At 57.3% G+C, this 12,892-nt stretch overlaps 23 non-coding genes and 1 pseudogene across 23 annotated transcripts; all 24 read right to left on the bottom strand.

The window, feature by feature from the left end:
- Positions 1 to 285: 285 nt before the first annotated feature.
- On the bottom strand, positions 286 to 404 carry LOC149851094 (5S ribosomal RNA). Its single transcript, XR_016435532.1, has one exon. It is a non-coding gene; the product is annotated as a 5S ribosomal RNA (ribosomal RNA).
- Positions 405 to 827: 423 nt separating this feature from the next.
- On the bottom strand, positions 828 to 946 carry LOC149851093 (5S ribosomal RNA). Its single transcript, XR_016433902.1, has one exon. It is a non-coding gene; the product is annotated as a 5S ribosomal RNA (ribosomal RNA).
- Positions 947 to 1,369: 423 nt separating this feature from the next.
- LOC149851092 (5S ribosomal RNA) lies at positions 1,370 to 1,488 on the bottom strand. Its single transcript, XR_016425819.1, has one exon. It is a non-coding gene; the product is annotated as a 5S ribosomal RNA (ribosomal RNA).
- A 423-nt stretch (positions 1,489 to 1,911) lies between these two features.
- On the bottom strand, positions 1,912 to 2,030 carry LOC149851091 (5S ribosomal RNA). Its single transcript, XR_016426779.1, has one exon. It is a non-coding gene; the product is annotated as a 5S ribosomal RNA (ribosomal RNA).
- A 423-nt stretch (positions 2,031 to 2,453) lies between these two features.
- LOC149851090 (5S ribosomal RNA) lies at positions 2,454 to 2,572 on the bottom strand. The gene has a single exon (XR_016425818.1). It is a non-coding gene; the product is annotated as a 5S ribosomal RNA (ribosomal RNA).
- Positions 2,573 to 2,995: 423 nt separating this feature from the next.
- Positions 2,996 to 3,114, bottom strand: LOC149851089 (5S ribosomal RNA). Its single transcript, XR_016435805.1, has one exon. It is a non-coding gene; the product is annotated as a 5S ribosomal RNA (ribosomal RNA).
- A 422-nt stretch (positions 3,115 to 3,536) lies between these two features.
- LOC149851088 (5S ribosomal RNA) lies at positions 3,537 to 3,655 on the bottom strand. The gene has a single exon (XR_016436789.1). It is a non-coding gene; the product is annotated as a 5S ribosomal RNA (ribosomal RNA).
- A 410-nt stretch (positions 3,656 to 4,065) lies between these two features.
- Positions 4,066 to 4,184, bottom strand: LOC149851087 (5S ribosomal RNA). Its single transcript, XR_016433551.1, has one exon. It is a non-coding gene; the product is annotated as a 5S ribosomal RNA (ribosomal RNA).
- Positions 4,185 to 4,607: 423 nt separating this feature from the next.
- On the bottom strand, positions 4,608 to 4,726 carry LOC149851086 (5S ribosomal RNA). The gene has a single exon (XR_016425807.1). It is a non-coding gene; the product is annotated as a 5S ribosomal RNA (ribosomal RNA).
- A 423-nt stretch (positions 4,727 to 5,149) lies between these two features.
- LOC149851085 (5S ribosomal RNA) lies at positions 5,150 to 5,268 on the bottom strand. The gene has a single exon (XR_016435521.1). It is a non-coding gene; the product is annotated as a 5S ribosomal RNA (ribosomal RNA).
- A 423-nt stretch (positions 5,269 to 5,691) lies between these two features.
- On the bottom strand, positions 5,692 to 5,810 carry LOC149851084 (5S ribosomal RNA). Its single transcript, XR_016438279.1, has one exon. It is a non-coding gene; the product is annotated as a 5S ribosomal RNA (ribosomal RNA).
- A 414-nt stretch (positions 5,811 to 6,224) lies between these two features.
- On the bottom strand, positions 6,225 to 6,343 carry LOC149851083 (5S ribosomal RNA; annotated as a pseudogene).
- Positions 6,344 to 6,766: 423 nt separating this feature from the next.
- On the bottom strand, positions 6,767 to 6,885 carry LOC149851082 (5S ribosomal RNA). Its single transcript, XR_016434333.1, has one exon. It is a non-coding gene; the product is annotated as a 5S ribosomal RNA (ribosomal RNA).
- Positions 6,886 to 7,276: 391 nt separating this feature from the next.
- Positions 7,277 to 7,395, bottom strand: LOC149851081 (5S ribosomal RNA). Its single transcript, XR_016426109.1, has one exon. It is a non-coding gene; the product is annotated as a 5S ribosomal RNA (ribosomal RNA).
- Positions 7,396 to 7,805: 410 nt separating this feature from the next.
- On the bottom strand, positions 7,806 to 7,924 carry LOC149851080 (5S ribosomal RNA). The gene has a single exon (XR_016435510.1). It is a non-coding gene; the product is annotated as a 5S ribosomal RNA (ribosomal RNA).
- Positions 7,925 to 8,347: 423 nt separating this feature from the next.
- Positions 8,348 to 8,466, bottom strand: LOC149851079 (5S ribosomal RNA). The gene has a single exon (XR_016438270.1). It is a non-coding gene; the product is annotated as a 5S ribosomal RNA (ribosomal RNA).
- A 410-nt stretch (positions 8,467 to 8,876) lies between these two features.
- On the bottom strand, positions 8,877 to 8,995 carry LOC149851078 (5S ribosomal RNA). Its single transcript, XR_016435499.1, has one exon. It is a non-coding gene; the product is annotated as a 5S ribosomal RNA (ribosomal RNA).
- Positions 8,996 to 9,418: 423 nt separating this feature from the next.
- On the bottom strand, positions 9,419 to 9,537 carry LOC149851077 (5S ribosomal RNA). The gene has a single exon (XR_016433901.1). It is a non-coding gene; the product is annotated as a 5S ribosomal RNA (ribosomal RNA).
- A 423-nt stretch (positions 9,538 to 9,960) lies between these two features.
- Positions 9,961 to 10,079, bottom strand: LOC149851076 (5S ribosomal RNA). The gene has a single exon (XR_016425815.1). It is a non-coding gene; the product is annotated as a 5S ribosomal RNA (ribosomal RNA).
- A 423-nt stretch (positions 10,080 to 10,502) lies between these two features.
- LOC149851075 (5S ribosomal RNA) lies at positions 10,503 to 10,621 on the bottom strand. The gene has a single exon (XR_016426778.1). It is a non-coding gene; the product is annotated as a 5S ribosomal RNA (ribosomal RNA).
- A 423-nt stretch (positions 10,622 to 11,044) lies between these two features.
- Positions 11,045 to 11,163, bottom strand: LOC149851074 (5S ribosomal RNA). Its single transcript, XR_016425813.1, has one exon. It is a non-coding gene; the product is annotated as a 5S ribosomal RNA (ribosomal RNA).
- Positions 11,164 to 11,586: 423 nt separating this feature from the next.
- LOC149851073 (5S ribosomal RNA) lies at positions 11,587 to 11,705 on the bottom strand. The gene has a single exon (XR_016435797.1). It is a non-coding gene; the product is annotated as a 5S ribosomal RNA (ribosomal RNA).
- A 422-nt stretch (positions 11,706 to 12,127) lies between these two features.
- On the bottom strand, positions 12,128 to 12,246 carry LOC149851072 (5S ribosomal RNA). The gene has a single exon (XR_016436668.1). It is a non-coding gene; the product is annotated as a 5S ribosomal RNA (ribosomal RNA).
- A 410-nt stretch (positions 12,247 to 12,656) lies between these two features.
- Positions 12,657 to 12,775, bottom strand: LOC149851071 (5S ribosomal RNA). The gene has a single exon (XR_016435488.1). It is a non-coding gene; the product is annotated as a 5S ribosomal RNA (ribosomal RNA).
- Between the last annotated feature and the right edge of the window lie 117 nt (positions 12,776 to 12,892).

Here is a 12,892-nt window from a genome sequence, read left to right as displayed (position 1 = left end):
GAACCGACTTCGTCTGTTCGCAACGTCGTAGCCAGCGGAACGAGCTTTCCGTGGCCACAAAAATCGCCGAATTCCGACATCGGCGTGCCAAGTTACGGTCCGGCGAGCCGGAACTGCTGCTTTTGTCGCACGCCGCGGCTCGTGTCGGGTGTCGGCGCTGCGGCGCGCAAGGCGAGGGTGAAAGGGAAGCAGAAGACCTCGATGGATCAGATACGGTGTGTTGCGGGAAGTGAAAAGAAGGTCGGAGGTTGGTGCCGACGACAAAAAAGCGCCGAAGGCAAAAAGAGAGTGCAACACGAGGACTTCCCAGGAGGTCACCCATCCCAGTACTACTCTCGCCCAAGCACGCTTAACTTCAGAGTTCTGATGGGATCCGGTGCTTTAGTGCTAGTGTGATCGCACCCGTTACATGTTGCGCGAAAAAATGCTCTTATGCCTCACGCGGGAGCCGTGGGGGCCGCAACGCACGAACCGACTAGCCGTCATAAAAACGGCCCCGAAAAACGCCCGAAATGAGCTTAAACGGCATCCGAAACGGTCCCGAACCGACTTCGTCTGTTCGCCACGTCGTAGCCAGCGGAACGAGCTTTCCGTGGCCACGAAAATCGCCGAATTCCGACATCGGTGTGCCAAGTTACAGTCCGGAGAGCCGGAACTGCTGCTTTTGTCACACGCCGCGGCTCGTGTCGGGTGCGGGCGCTGCGGCGCGCAAGGCGAGGGTGAAAGGGAAGCAGAAGACCTTGATGGATCAGATACGGTGTGTTGCGGTAAGTGAAAAGAAGGTCGGAGGTTGGTGCCGACGACAAAAAAGCGCCGAAGGTAAATAGAGAGTGCAACACGAGGACTTCCCAGGAGGTCACCCATTCCAGTACTACTCTCGCCCAAGCACGCTTAACTTCGGAGTTCTGATGGGATCCGGTGCTTTAGTGCTGCTATGATCGCACACGTTACATGTTGCGCGAAAAAATGCTCTTATGCCTCACGCGGGAGCCGTGGGGGCCGCAACGCACGAACCGACTAGCCGTCATAGAAACGGCCCCGAAAAACGACTGAAACTAGCTTAAACGGCATCCGAAACGGTCCCGAACCGACATCGTCTGTTCGCCACGTCGTAGCCAGCGGAACGAGCTTTCCGTGGCCACAAAAATCGCCGAATTCCGACATCGGCGTGCCAAGTTACGGTCCGGCGAGCCGGAACTGCTGCTTTTGTCGCACGCCGCGGCTCGTGTCGGGTGTCGGCGCTGCGGCGCGCAAGGCGAGGGTGAAAGGGAAGCAGAAGACCTCGATGGATCAGATACGGTGTGTTGCGGGAAGTGAAAAGAAGGTCGGAGGTTGGTGCCGACGACAAAAAAGCGCCGAAGGCAAAAAGAGAGTGCAACACGAGGACTTCCCAGGAGGTCACCCATCCCAGTACTACTCTCGCCCAAGCACGCTTAACTTCGGAGTTCTGATGGGATCCGGTTCTTTAGAACTGGTATGATCACACCCGTTACATGTTGCGCGAAAAAATGCTCTTATGCCTCACGCGGGAGCCGTGGGCGCCGCAACGCACGAACCGACTAGCCGTCATAGAAACGGCCCCAAAAAATGACTGAAACTAGCTTACACGGCATCCGAAACGGTCCCGAACCGACTTCGTCTGTTCGCCACGTCGTAGCCAGCGGAACGAGCTTTCCGTGGCCACGAAAATCGCCGAATTCCGACATCGGTGTGCCAAGTTACAGTCCGGAGAGCCGGAACTGCTGCTTTTGTCGCACGCCGCGGCTCGTGTCGGGTGCGGGCGCTGCGGCGCGCAAGGCGAGGGTGAAAGGGAAGCAGAAGACCTTGATGGATCAGATACGATGTGTTGCGGTAAGTGAAAAGAAGGTCGGAGGTTGGTGCCGACGACAAAAAAGCGCCGAAGGTAAATAGAGAGTGCAACACGAGGACTTCCCAGGAGGTCACCCATTCCAGTACTACTCTCGCCCAAGCACGCTTAACTTCGGAGTTCTGATGGGATCCGGTGCTTTAGTGCTGGTATGATCGCACACGTTACATGTTGCGCGAAAAAATGCTCTTATGCCTCACGCGGGAGCCGTGGGCGCCGCAACGCACGAACCGACTAGCCGTCATAGAAACGGCCCCAAAAAATGACTGAAACTAGCTTACACGGCATCCGAAACGGTCCCGAACCGACTTCGTCTGTTCGCAACGTCGTAGCCAGCGGAACGAGCTTTCCGTGGCCACAAAAATCGCCGAATTCCGACATCGGCGTGCCAAGTTACGGTCCGGCGAGCCGGAACTGCTGCTTTTGTCGCACGCCGCGGCTCGTGTCGGGTGTCGGCGCTGCGGCGCGCAAGGCGAGGGTGAAAGGGAAGCAGAAGACCTCGATGGATCAGATACGGTGTGTTGCGGGAAGTGAAAAGAAGGTCGGAGGTTGGTGCCGACGACAAAAAAGCGCCGAAGGCAAAAAGAGAGTGCAACACGAGGACTTCCCAGGAGGTCACCCATCCCAGTACTACTCTCGCCCAAGCACGCTTAACTTCGGAGTTCTGATGGGATCCGGTTCTTTAGAACTGGTATGATCACACCCGTTACATGTTGCGCGAAAAAATGCTCTTATGCCTCACGCGGGAGCCGTGGGGGCCGCAACGCACGAACCGACTAGCCGTCATAGAAACGACCCCGAAAAACGACCGAAACGAGCTTAAACGGCATCCGAAACGGTCCCGAACCGACTTTGTCTGTTCGCCACGTCGTAGCCAGCGGAACGAGCTTTCCGTGGCCACGAAAATCGCCGAATTCCGACATCGGCGTGCCAAGTTACGGTCCGGAGAGCCGGAACTGCTGCTTTTGTCGCACGCCGCGGCTCGTGTCGGGTGCCGGCGCTGCGGCGCGCAAGGCGAGGGTGAAAGGGAAGCAGAAGACCTCGATGGATCAGATACGGTGTGTTGCGGGAAGTGAAAAGAAGGTCGGAGGTTGGTGCCGACGACAAAAAAGCGCCGAAGGCAAAAAGAGAGTGCAACACGAGGACTTCCCAGGAGGTCACCCATCCTAGTACTACTCTCGCCCAAGCACGCTTAACTTCAGAGTTCTGATGGGATCCGGTGCTTTAGTGCTAGTGTGATCGCACCCGTTACATGTTGCGCGAAAAAATGCTCTTGTGCCTCACGCGGGAGCCGTGGGGGCCGCAACGCACAAACCGACTAGCCGTCATAGAAACGCCCCGAAAAACGCCCGAAACGAGCTTAAACGGCATCTGAAACGGTCCCGAACCGACTTCGTCTGTTCGTCACGTCGTAGCCAGCAGAACGTGCTTTCCGTGGCCAGGAAAATCGCCGAATTTCGACATCGGCGTGCCAAGTTACGGTCCGGCGAGCCGGAACTGCTGCGTTTGTCGCACGCCGCGGCTCGTGTCGGGTGCCGGCGCTGCGGCGCGCAAGGCGAGGGTGAAAGGAAAGCAGAAGACCTCGATGGATCAGATACGGTGTGTTGCGGGAAGTGAAAAGAAGGTCGGAGGTTGGTGCCGACGACAAAAAAGCGCCGAAGGCAAAAAGAGAGTGCAACACGAGGACTTCCCAGGAGGTCACCCATCCCAGTACTACTCTCGCCCAAGCACGCTTAACTTCGGAGTTCTGATGGGATCCGGTGCTTTAGTGCTGGTATGATCGCACACGTTACATGTTGCGCGAAAAAATGCTCTTATGCCTCACGCGGGAGCCGTGGGGGCCGCAACGCACGAACCGACTAGCCGTCATAGAAACGCCCGAAATGAGCTTAAACGGCATCTGAAACGGTCCCGAACCGACTTCGTCTGTTCGTCACGTCGTAGCCAGCGGAACGAGCTTTCCGTGGCCAGGAAAATCGCCGAATTTCGACATCGGCGTGCCAAGTTACGGTCCGGCGAGCCGGAACTGCTGCGTTTGTCGCACGCCGCGGCTCGTGTCGGGTGCCGGCGCTGCGGCGTGCAAGGCGAGGGTGAAAGGGAAGCAGAAGACCTCGATGGATCAGATACGGTGTGTTGCGGGAAGTGAAAAGAAGGTCGGAGGTTGGTGCCGACGACAAAAAAGCGCCGAAGGCAAAAAGAGAGTGCAACACGAGGACTTCCCAGGAGGTCACCCATCCCAGTACTACTCTCGCCCAAGCACGCTTAACTTCGGAGTTCTGATGGGATCCGGTGCTTTAGTGCTAGTGTGATCGCACCCGTTACATGTTGCGCGAAAAAATGCTCTTATGCCTCACGCGGGAGCCGTGGGGGCCGCAACGCACGAACCGACTAGCCGTCATAAAAACGGCCCCGAAAAACGCCCGAAATGAGCTTAAACGGCATCCGAAACGGTCCCGAACCGACTTCGTCTGTTCGTCACGTCGTAGCCAGCGGAACGTGCTTTCCGTGGGCAGGAAAATCGCCGAATTTCGACATCGGCGTGCCAAGTTACGGTCCGGCGAGCCGGAACTGCTGCGTTTGTCGCACGCCGCGGCTCGTGTCGGGTGCCGGCGCTGCGGCGCGCAAGGCGAGGGTGAAAGGGAAGCAGAAGACCTCGATGGATCAGATACGGTGTGTTGCGGGAAGTGAAAAGAAGGTCGGAGGTTGGTGCCGACGACAAAAAAGCGCCGAAGGCAAAAAGAGAGTGCAACACAAGGACTTCCCAGGAGGTCACCCATCCCAGTACTACTCTCGCTCAAGCACGCTTAACTTCAGAGTTCTGATGGGATCCGGTGCTTTAGTGCTGGTATGATCGCACACGTTACATGTTGCGCGAAAAAATGCTCTTATGCCTCACGCGGGAGCCGTGGGCGCCGCAACGCACGAACCGACTAGCCGTCATAGAAACGGCCCCAAAAAATGACTGAAACTAGCTTACACGGCATCCGAAACGGTCCCGAACCGACTTCGTCTGTTCGCCACGTCGTAGCCAGCGGAACGAGCTTTCCGTGGCCACAAAAATCGCCGAATTCCGACATCGGCGTGCCAAGTTACGGTCCGGCGAGCCGGAACTGCTGCTTTTGTCGCACGCCGCGGCTCGTGTCGGGTGTCGGCGCTGCGGCGCGCAAGGCGAGGGTGAAAGGGAAGCAGAAGACCTCGATGGATCAGATACGGTGTGTTGCGGGAAGTGAAAAGAAGGTCGGAGGTTGGTGCCGACGACAAAAAAGCGCCGAAGGCAAAAAGAGAGTGCAACACGAGGACTTCCCAGGAGGTCACCCATCCCAGTACTACTCTCGCCCAAGCACGCTTAACTTCAGAGTTCTGATGGGATCCGGTGCTTTAGTGCTAGTGTGATCGCACCCGTTACATGTTGCGCGAAAAAATGCTCTTATGCCTCACGCGGGAGCCGTGGGGGCCGCAACGCACGAACCGACTAGCCGTCATAAAAACGGCCCCGAAAAACGCCCGAAATGAGCTTAAACGGCATCCGAAACGGTCCCGAACCGACTTCGTCTGTTCGTCACGTCGTAGCCAGCGGAACGTGCTTTCCGTGGGCAGGAAAATCGCCGAATTTCGACATCGGCGTGCCAAGTTACGGTCCGGCGAGCCGGAACTGCTGCGTTTGTCGCACGCCGCGGCTCGTGTCGGGTGCCGGCGCTGCGGCGCGCAAGGCGAGGGTGAAAGGGAAGCAGAAGACCTCGATGGATCAGATACGGTGTGTTGCGGGAAGTGAAAAGAAGGTCGGAGGTTGGTGCCGACGACAAAAAAGCGCCGAAGGCAAAAAGAGAGTGCAACACAAGGACTTCCCAGGAGGTCACCCATCCCAGTACTACTCTCGCTCAAGCACGCTTAACTTCAGAGTTCTGATGGGATCCGGTGCTTTAGTGCTGGTATGATCGCACCCGTTACATATTGCGCGAAAAAATGCTCTTATGCCTCACGCGGGAGCCGTGGGGGCCGCAACGCACGAACCGACTAGCCGTCATAAAAACGGCCCTGAAAACGCCCGAAACGAGCTTAAACGGCCTCTGAAACGGTCCTGAACCGACTTTGTCTGTTCGCCACGTCGTAGCCAGCGGAACGAGCTTTCCGTGGCCACGAAAATCATCGAATTTCGACATCGGCGTGCCAAGTTACGGTCCGGCGAGCCGGAACTGCTGCGTTTGTCGCACGCTGCGGCTCGTGTCGGGTGCCGGTGCGCAAGGCGAGGGTGAAAGGGAAGCAGAAGACCTCGATGGATCAGATACGGTGTGTTGCGGGAAGTGAAAAGAAGGTCAGAGGTTGGTGCCGACGACAAAAAAGCGCCAAAGGCAAAAAGAGAGTGCAACACAAGGACTTCCCAGGAGGTCACCCATCCCAGTACTACTCTCGCCCAAGCACGCTTAACTTCAGAGTTTTGATAGGATCCGGTGCTTCAGTGCTAATATGATCGCACCTGTTACATGTTGCGCGAAAAAATGCTCTTATGCCTCACGCGGGAGACGTGGGGGCCCTAACGCACGAACCGACTAGCCGTCATAGAAACAGCCCCAAAAAACGCCCGAAACGAGCTTAAACGGCCTCCGAAACGGTCCCGAACCGACTTTGTCGGTTCGCCACATTGTAGCCAGCGGAACGAGCTTTCCGTGGCCACGAAAATTGCCGAATTCCGACATCGGCGTGCCAAGTTACGGTCCGGCGAGCCGGAACTGCTGCTTTTGTCGCACGCCGCGGCTCGTGTCGGGTGCCGGTGCTGCAGTGCGCAAGGCGAGGGTGAAAGGGAAGCAGAAGACCTCGATGGATCAGATACGGTGTGTTGCGGGAAGTGAAAAGAAGGTCGGAGGTTGGTGCCGACGACAAAAAAGCGCCGAAGGCAAAAAGAGAGTGCAACACGAGGACTTCCCAGGAGGTCACCCATCCCAGTACTACTCTCGCCCAAGCACGCTTAACTTTGGAGTTCTGATGGGATCCAGTGCTTTAGTGCTGGTATGATCTCACCCGTTACATGTTGCGCGAAAAAATGCTCTTATGCCTCACGCGGGAGCCGTGGGGGCCGCAACGCATGAACCGACTAGCCGTCATAGAAACGGCCTCCGAAACAGTCCCGAACCGACTTCGTTTGTTCGCCACGTCGTAGCCAGCGAAACGAGCTTTCAGTGGCCACGAAAATCGCCGAATTCCGACATCGGCGTGCCAAGTTACGGTCTGGCGAGCCGGAACTGCTGCGTTTGTCGCACGCCGCGGCTCCTGTCGGGTGCCGGCGCTGCGGCGCGCAAGGCGAGGGTGAAAGGGAAGCAGAAGACCTCGATGGATCAGATACGGTGTGTTGCGGGAAGTGAAAAGAAGGTCGGAGGTTGGTGCCGACGACAAAAAAGCGCCGAAGGCAAAAAGAGAGTGCAACACAAGGACTTCCCAGGAGATCACCCATCCCAGTACTACTCTCGCTCAAGCACGCTTAACTTCAGAGTTCTGATGGGATCCGGTGCTTTAGTGCTGGTATGATCGCACCCGTTACATGTTGCGCGAAAAAATGCTCTTATGCCTCACGCGGGAGCCGTGGGGGCCGCAACGCACAAACCGACTAGTCATCATAGAAACGCCCGAAATGATCTTAAACGGCATCTAAAACAGTCCCGAACCGACTTCGTCTGTTCGTCACGTCGTAGCCAGCGGAACGAGCTTTCCGTGGCCAGGAAAATCGCCGAATTTCGACATCGGCGTGCCAAGTTACGGTCTGGCGAGCCGGAACTGCTGCGTTTGTCGCACGCCGCGGCTCGTGTCGGGTGCCGGCGCTGCGGCGCGCAAGGCGAGGGTGAAAGGGAAGCAGAAGACCTCGATGGATCAGATACGGTGTGTTGCGGGAAGTGAAAAGAAGGTCGGAGGTTGGTGCCGACGACAAAAAAGCGCCGAAGGCAAAAAGAGAGTGCAACACGAGGACTTCCCAGGAGGTCACCCATCCCAGTACTACTCTCGCCCAAGCACGCTTAACTTCAGAGTTCTGATGGGATCCGGTGCTTTAGTGCTAGTGTGATCGCACCCGTTACATGTTGCGCGAAAAAATGCTCTTATGCCTCACGCGGGAGCCGTGGGGGCCGCAACGCACGAACCGACTAGCCGTCATAAAAACGGCCCCGAAAAACGCCCGAAATGATTTTAAACGGCATCCGAAACGGTCCCGAACCGACTTCGTCTGTTCGTCACGTCGTAGCCAGCGGAACGTGCTTTCCGTGGGCAAGAAAATCGCCGAATTTCGACATCGGCGTGCCAAGTTACGGTCCGGCGAGCCGGAACTGCTGCGTTTGTCGCACGCCGCGGCTCGTGTCGGGTGCCGGCGCTGCGGCGCGCAAGGCGAGGGTGAAAGGGAAGCAGAAGACCTCGATGGATCAGATACGGTGTGTTGCGGGAAGTGAAAAGAAGGTCGGAGGTTGGTGCCGACGACAAAAAAGCGCCGAAGGCAAAAAGAGAGTGCAACACAAGGACTTCCCAGGAGGTCACCCATCCCAGTACTACTCTCGCTCAAGCACGCTTAACTTCAGAGTTCTGATGGGATCCGGTGCTTTAGTGCTGGTATGATCGCACCCGTTACATGTTGCGCGAAAAAATGCTCTTATGCCTCACGCGGGCGCCGTGGGGGCCGCAACGCACAAACCGACTAGCCGTCATAGAAACGCCCGAAATGAGCTTAAACGGCATCTGAAACGGTCCCGAACCGACTTCGTCTGTTCGTCACGTCGTAGCCAGCGGAACGAGCTTTCCGTGGCCAGGAAAATCGCCGAATTTCGACATCGGCGTGCCAAGTTACGGTCCGGCGAGCCGGAACTGCTGCGTTTGTCGCACGCCGCGGCTCGTGTCGGGTGCCGGCGCTGCGGCGTGCAAGGCGAGGGTGAAAGGGAAGCAGAAGACCTCGATGGATCAGATACGGTGTGTTGCGGGAAGTGAAAAGAAGGTCGGAGGTTGGTGCCGACGACAAAAAAGCGCCGAAGGCAAAAAGAGAGTGCAACACGAGGACTTCCCAGGAGGTCACCCATCCCAGTACTACTCTCGCCCAAGCACGCTTAACTTCAGAGTTCTGATGGGATCCGGTGCTTTAGTGCTAGTGTGATCGCACCCGTTACATGTTGCGCGAAAAAATGCTCTTATGCCTCACGCGGGAGCCGTGGGGGCCGCAACGCACGAACCGACTAGCCGTCATAAAAACGGCCCCGAAAAACGCCCGAAATGAGCTTAAACGGCATCCGAAACGGTCCCGAACCGACTTCGTCTGTTCGCCACGTCGTAGCCAGCGGAACGAGCTTTCCGTGGCCACGAAAATCGCCGAATTCCGACATCGGTGTGCCAAGTTACAGTCCGGAGAGCCGGAACTGCTGCTTTTGTCACACGCCGCGGCTCGTGTCGGGTGCGGGCGCTGCGGCGCGCAAGGCGAGGGTGAAAGGGAAGCAGAAGACCTTGATGGATCAGATACGGTGTGTTGCGGTAAGTGAAAAGAAGGTCGGAGGTTGGTGCCGACGACAAAAAAGCGCCGAAGGTAAATAGAGAGTGCAACACGAGGACTTCCCAGGAGGTCACCCATTCCAGTACTACTCTCGCCCAAGCACGCTTAACTTCGGAGTTCTGATGGGATCCGGTGCTTTAGTGCTGCTATGATCGCACACGTTACATGTTGCGCGAAAAAATGCTCTTATGCCTCACGCGGGAGCCGTGGGGGCCGCAACGCACGAACCGACTAGCCGTCATAGAAACGGCCCCGAAAAACGACTGAAACTAGCTTAAACGGCATCCGAAACGGTCCCGAACCGACATCGTCTGTTCGCCACGTCGTAGCCAGCGGAACGAGCTTTCCGTGGCCACAAAAATCGCCGAATTCCGACATCGGCGTGCCAAGTTACGGTCCGGCGAGCCGGAACTGCTGCTTTTGTCGCACGCCGCGGCTCGTGTCGGGTGTCGGCGCTGCGGCGCGCAAGGCGAGGGTGAAAGGGAAGCAGAAGACCTCGATGGATCAGATACGGTGTGTTGCGGGAAGTGAAAAGAAGGTCGGAGGTTGGTGCCGACGACAAAAAAGCGCCGAAGGCAAAAAGAGAGTGCAACACGAGGACTTCCCAGGAGGTCACCCATCCCAGTACTACTCTCGCCCAAGCACGCTTAACTTCGGAGTTCTGATGGGATCCGGTTCTTTAGAACTGGTATGATCACACCCGTTACATGTTGCGCGAAAAAATGCTCTTATGCCTCACGCGGGAGCCGTGGGCGCCGCAACGCACGAACCGACTAGCCGTCATAGAAACGGCCCCAAAAAATGACTGAAACTAGCTTACACGGCATCCGAAACGGTCCCGAACCGACTTCGTCTGTTCGCCACGTCGTAGCCAGCGGAACGAGCTTTCCGTGGCCACGAAAATCGCCGAATTCCGACATCGGTGTGCCAAGTTACAGTCCGGAGAGCCGGAACTGCTGCTTTTGTCGCACGCCGCGGCTCGTGTCGGGTGCGGGCGCTGCGGCGCGCAAGGCGAGGGTGAAAGGGAAGCAGAAGACCTTGATGGATCAGATACGATGTGTTGCGGTAAGTGAAAAGAAGGTCGGAGGTTGGTGCCGACGACAAAAAAGCGCCGAAGGTAAATAGAGAGTGCAACACGAGGACTTCCCAGGAGGTCACCCATTCCAGTACTACTCTCGCCCAAGCACGCTTAACTTCGGAGTTCTGATGGGATCCGGTGCTTTAGTGCTGGTATGATCGCACACGTTACATGTTGCGCGAAAAAATGCTCTTATGCCTCACGCGGGAGCCGTGGGCGCCGCAACGCACGAACCGACTAGCCGTCATAGAAACGGCCCCAAAAAATGACTGAAACTAGCTTACACGGCATCCGAAACGGTCCCGAACCGACTTCGTCTGTTCGCAACGTCGTAGCCAGCGGAACGAGCTTTCCGTGGCCACAAAAATCGCCGAATTCCGACATCGGCGTGCCAAGTTACGGTCCGGCGAGCCGGAACTGCTGCTTTTGTCGCACGCCGCGGCTCGTGTCGGGTGTCGGCGCTGCGGCGCGCAAGGCGAGGGTGAAAGGGAAGCAGAAGACCTCGATGGATCAGATACGGTGTGTTGCGGGAAGTGAAAAGAAGGTCGGAGGTTGGTGCCGACGACAAAAAAGCGCCGAAGGCAAAAAGAGAGTGCAACACGAGGACTTCCCAGGAGGTCACCCATCCCAGTACTACTCTCGCCCAAGCACGCTTAACTTCGGAGTTCTGATGGGATCCGGTTCTTTAGAACTGGTATGATCACACCCGTTACATGTTGCGCGAAAAAATGCTCTTATGCCTCACGCGGGAGCCGTGGGGGCCGCAACGCACGAACCGACTAGCCGTCATAGAAACGACCCCGAAAAACGACCGAAACGAGCTTAAACGGCATCCGAAACGGTCCCGAACCGACTTTGTCTGTTCGCCACGTCGTAGCCAGCGGAACGAGCTTTCCGTGGCCACGAAAATCGCCGAATTCCGACATCGGCGTGCCAAGTTACGGTCCGGAGAGCCGGAACTGCTGCTTTTGTCGCACGCCGCGGCTCGTGTCGGGTGCCGGCGCTGCGGCGCGCAAGGCGAGGGTGAAAGGGAAGCAGAAGACCTCGATGGATCAGATACGGTGTGTTGCGGGAAGTGAAAAGAAGGTCGGAGGTTGGTGCCGACGACAAAAAAGCGCCGAAGGCAAAAAGAGAGTGCAACACGAGGACTTCCCAGGAGGTCACCCATCCTAGTACTACTCTCGCCCAAGCACGCTTAACTTCAGAGTTCTGATGGGATCCGGTGCTTTAGTGCTAGTGTGATCGCACCCGTTACATGTTGCGCGAAAAAATGCTCTTGTGCCTCACGCGGGAGCCGTGGGGGCCGCAACGCACAAACCGACTAGCCGTCATAGAAACGCCCCGAAAAACGCCCGAAACGAGCTTAAACGGCATCTGAAACGGTCCCGAACCGACTTCGTCTGTTCGTCACGTCGTAGCCAGCAGAACGTGCTTTCCGTGGCCAGGAAAATCGCCGAATTTCGACATCGGCGTGCCAAGTTACGGTCCGGCGAGCCGGAACTGCTGCGTTTGTCGCACGCCGCGGCTCGTGTCGGGTGCCGGCGCTGCGGCGCGCAAGGCGAGGGTGAAAGGAAAGCAGAAGACCTCGATGGATCAGATACGGTGTGTTGCGGGAAGTGAAAAGAAGGTCGGAGGTTGGTGCCGACGACAAAAAAGCGCCGAAGGCAAAAAGAGAGTGCAACACGAGGACTTCCCAGGAGGTCACCCATCCCAGTACTACTCTCGCCCAAGCACGCTTAACTTCGGAGTTCTGATGGGATCCGGTGCTTTAGTGCTGGTATGATCGCACACGTTACATGTTGCGCGAAAAAATGCTCTTATGCCTCACGCGGGAGCCGTGGGGGCCGCAACGCACGAACCGACTAGCCGTCATAGAAACGCCCGAAATGAGCTTAAACGGCATCTGAAACGGTCCCGAACCGACTTCGTCTGTTCGTCACGTCGTAGCCAGCGGAACGAGCTTTCCGTGGCCAGGAAAATCGCCGAATTTCGACATCGGCGTGCCAAGTTACGGTCCGGCGAGCCGGAACTGCTGCGTTTGTCGCACGCCGCGGCTCGTGTCGGGTGCCGGCGCTGCGGCGTGCAAGGCGAGGGTGAAAGGGAAGCAGAAGACCTCGATGGATCAGATACGGTGTGTTGCGGGAAGTGAAAAGAAGGTCGGAGGTTGGTGCCGACGACAAAAAAGCGCCGAAGGCAAAAAGAGAGTGCAACACGAGGACTTCCCAGGAGGTCACCCATCCCAGTACTACTCTCGCCCAAGCACGCTTAACTTCAGAGTTCTGATGGGATCCGGTGCTTTAGTGCTAGTGTGATCGCACCCGTTACATGTTGCGCGAAAAAATGCTCTTATGCCTCACGCGGGAGCCGTGGGGGCCGCAACGCACGAACCGACTAGCCGTCATAAAAACGGCCCCGAAAAACGCCCGAAATGAGCTTA

The sequence above is a fragment of the Nuphar pumila genome, chromosome 1, assembly GCF_984573655.1.
Source record: "Nuphar pumila chromosome 1, dmNupPumi1.hap1.1, whole genome shotgun sequence".
NCBI lineage: Eukaryota > Viridiplantae > Streptophyta > Magnoliopsida > Nymphaeales > Nymphaeaceae > Nuphar > Nuphar pumila.
The sequence above is the reverse complement of the archived record's forward strand: the minus strand, read 5'-3'. Positions and strand labels throughout refer to the sequence as shown.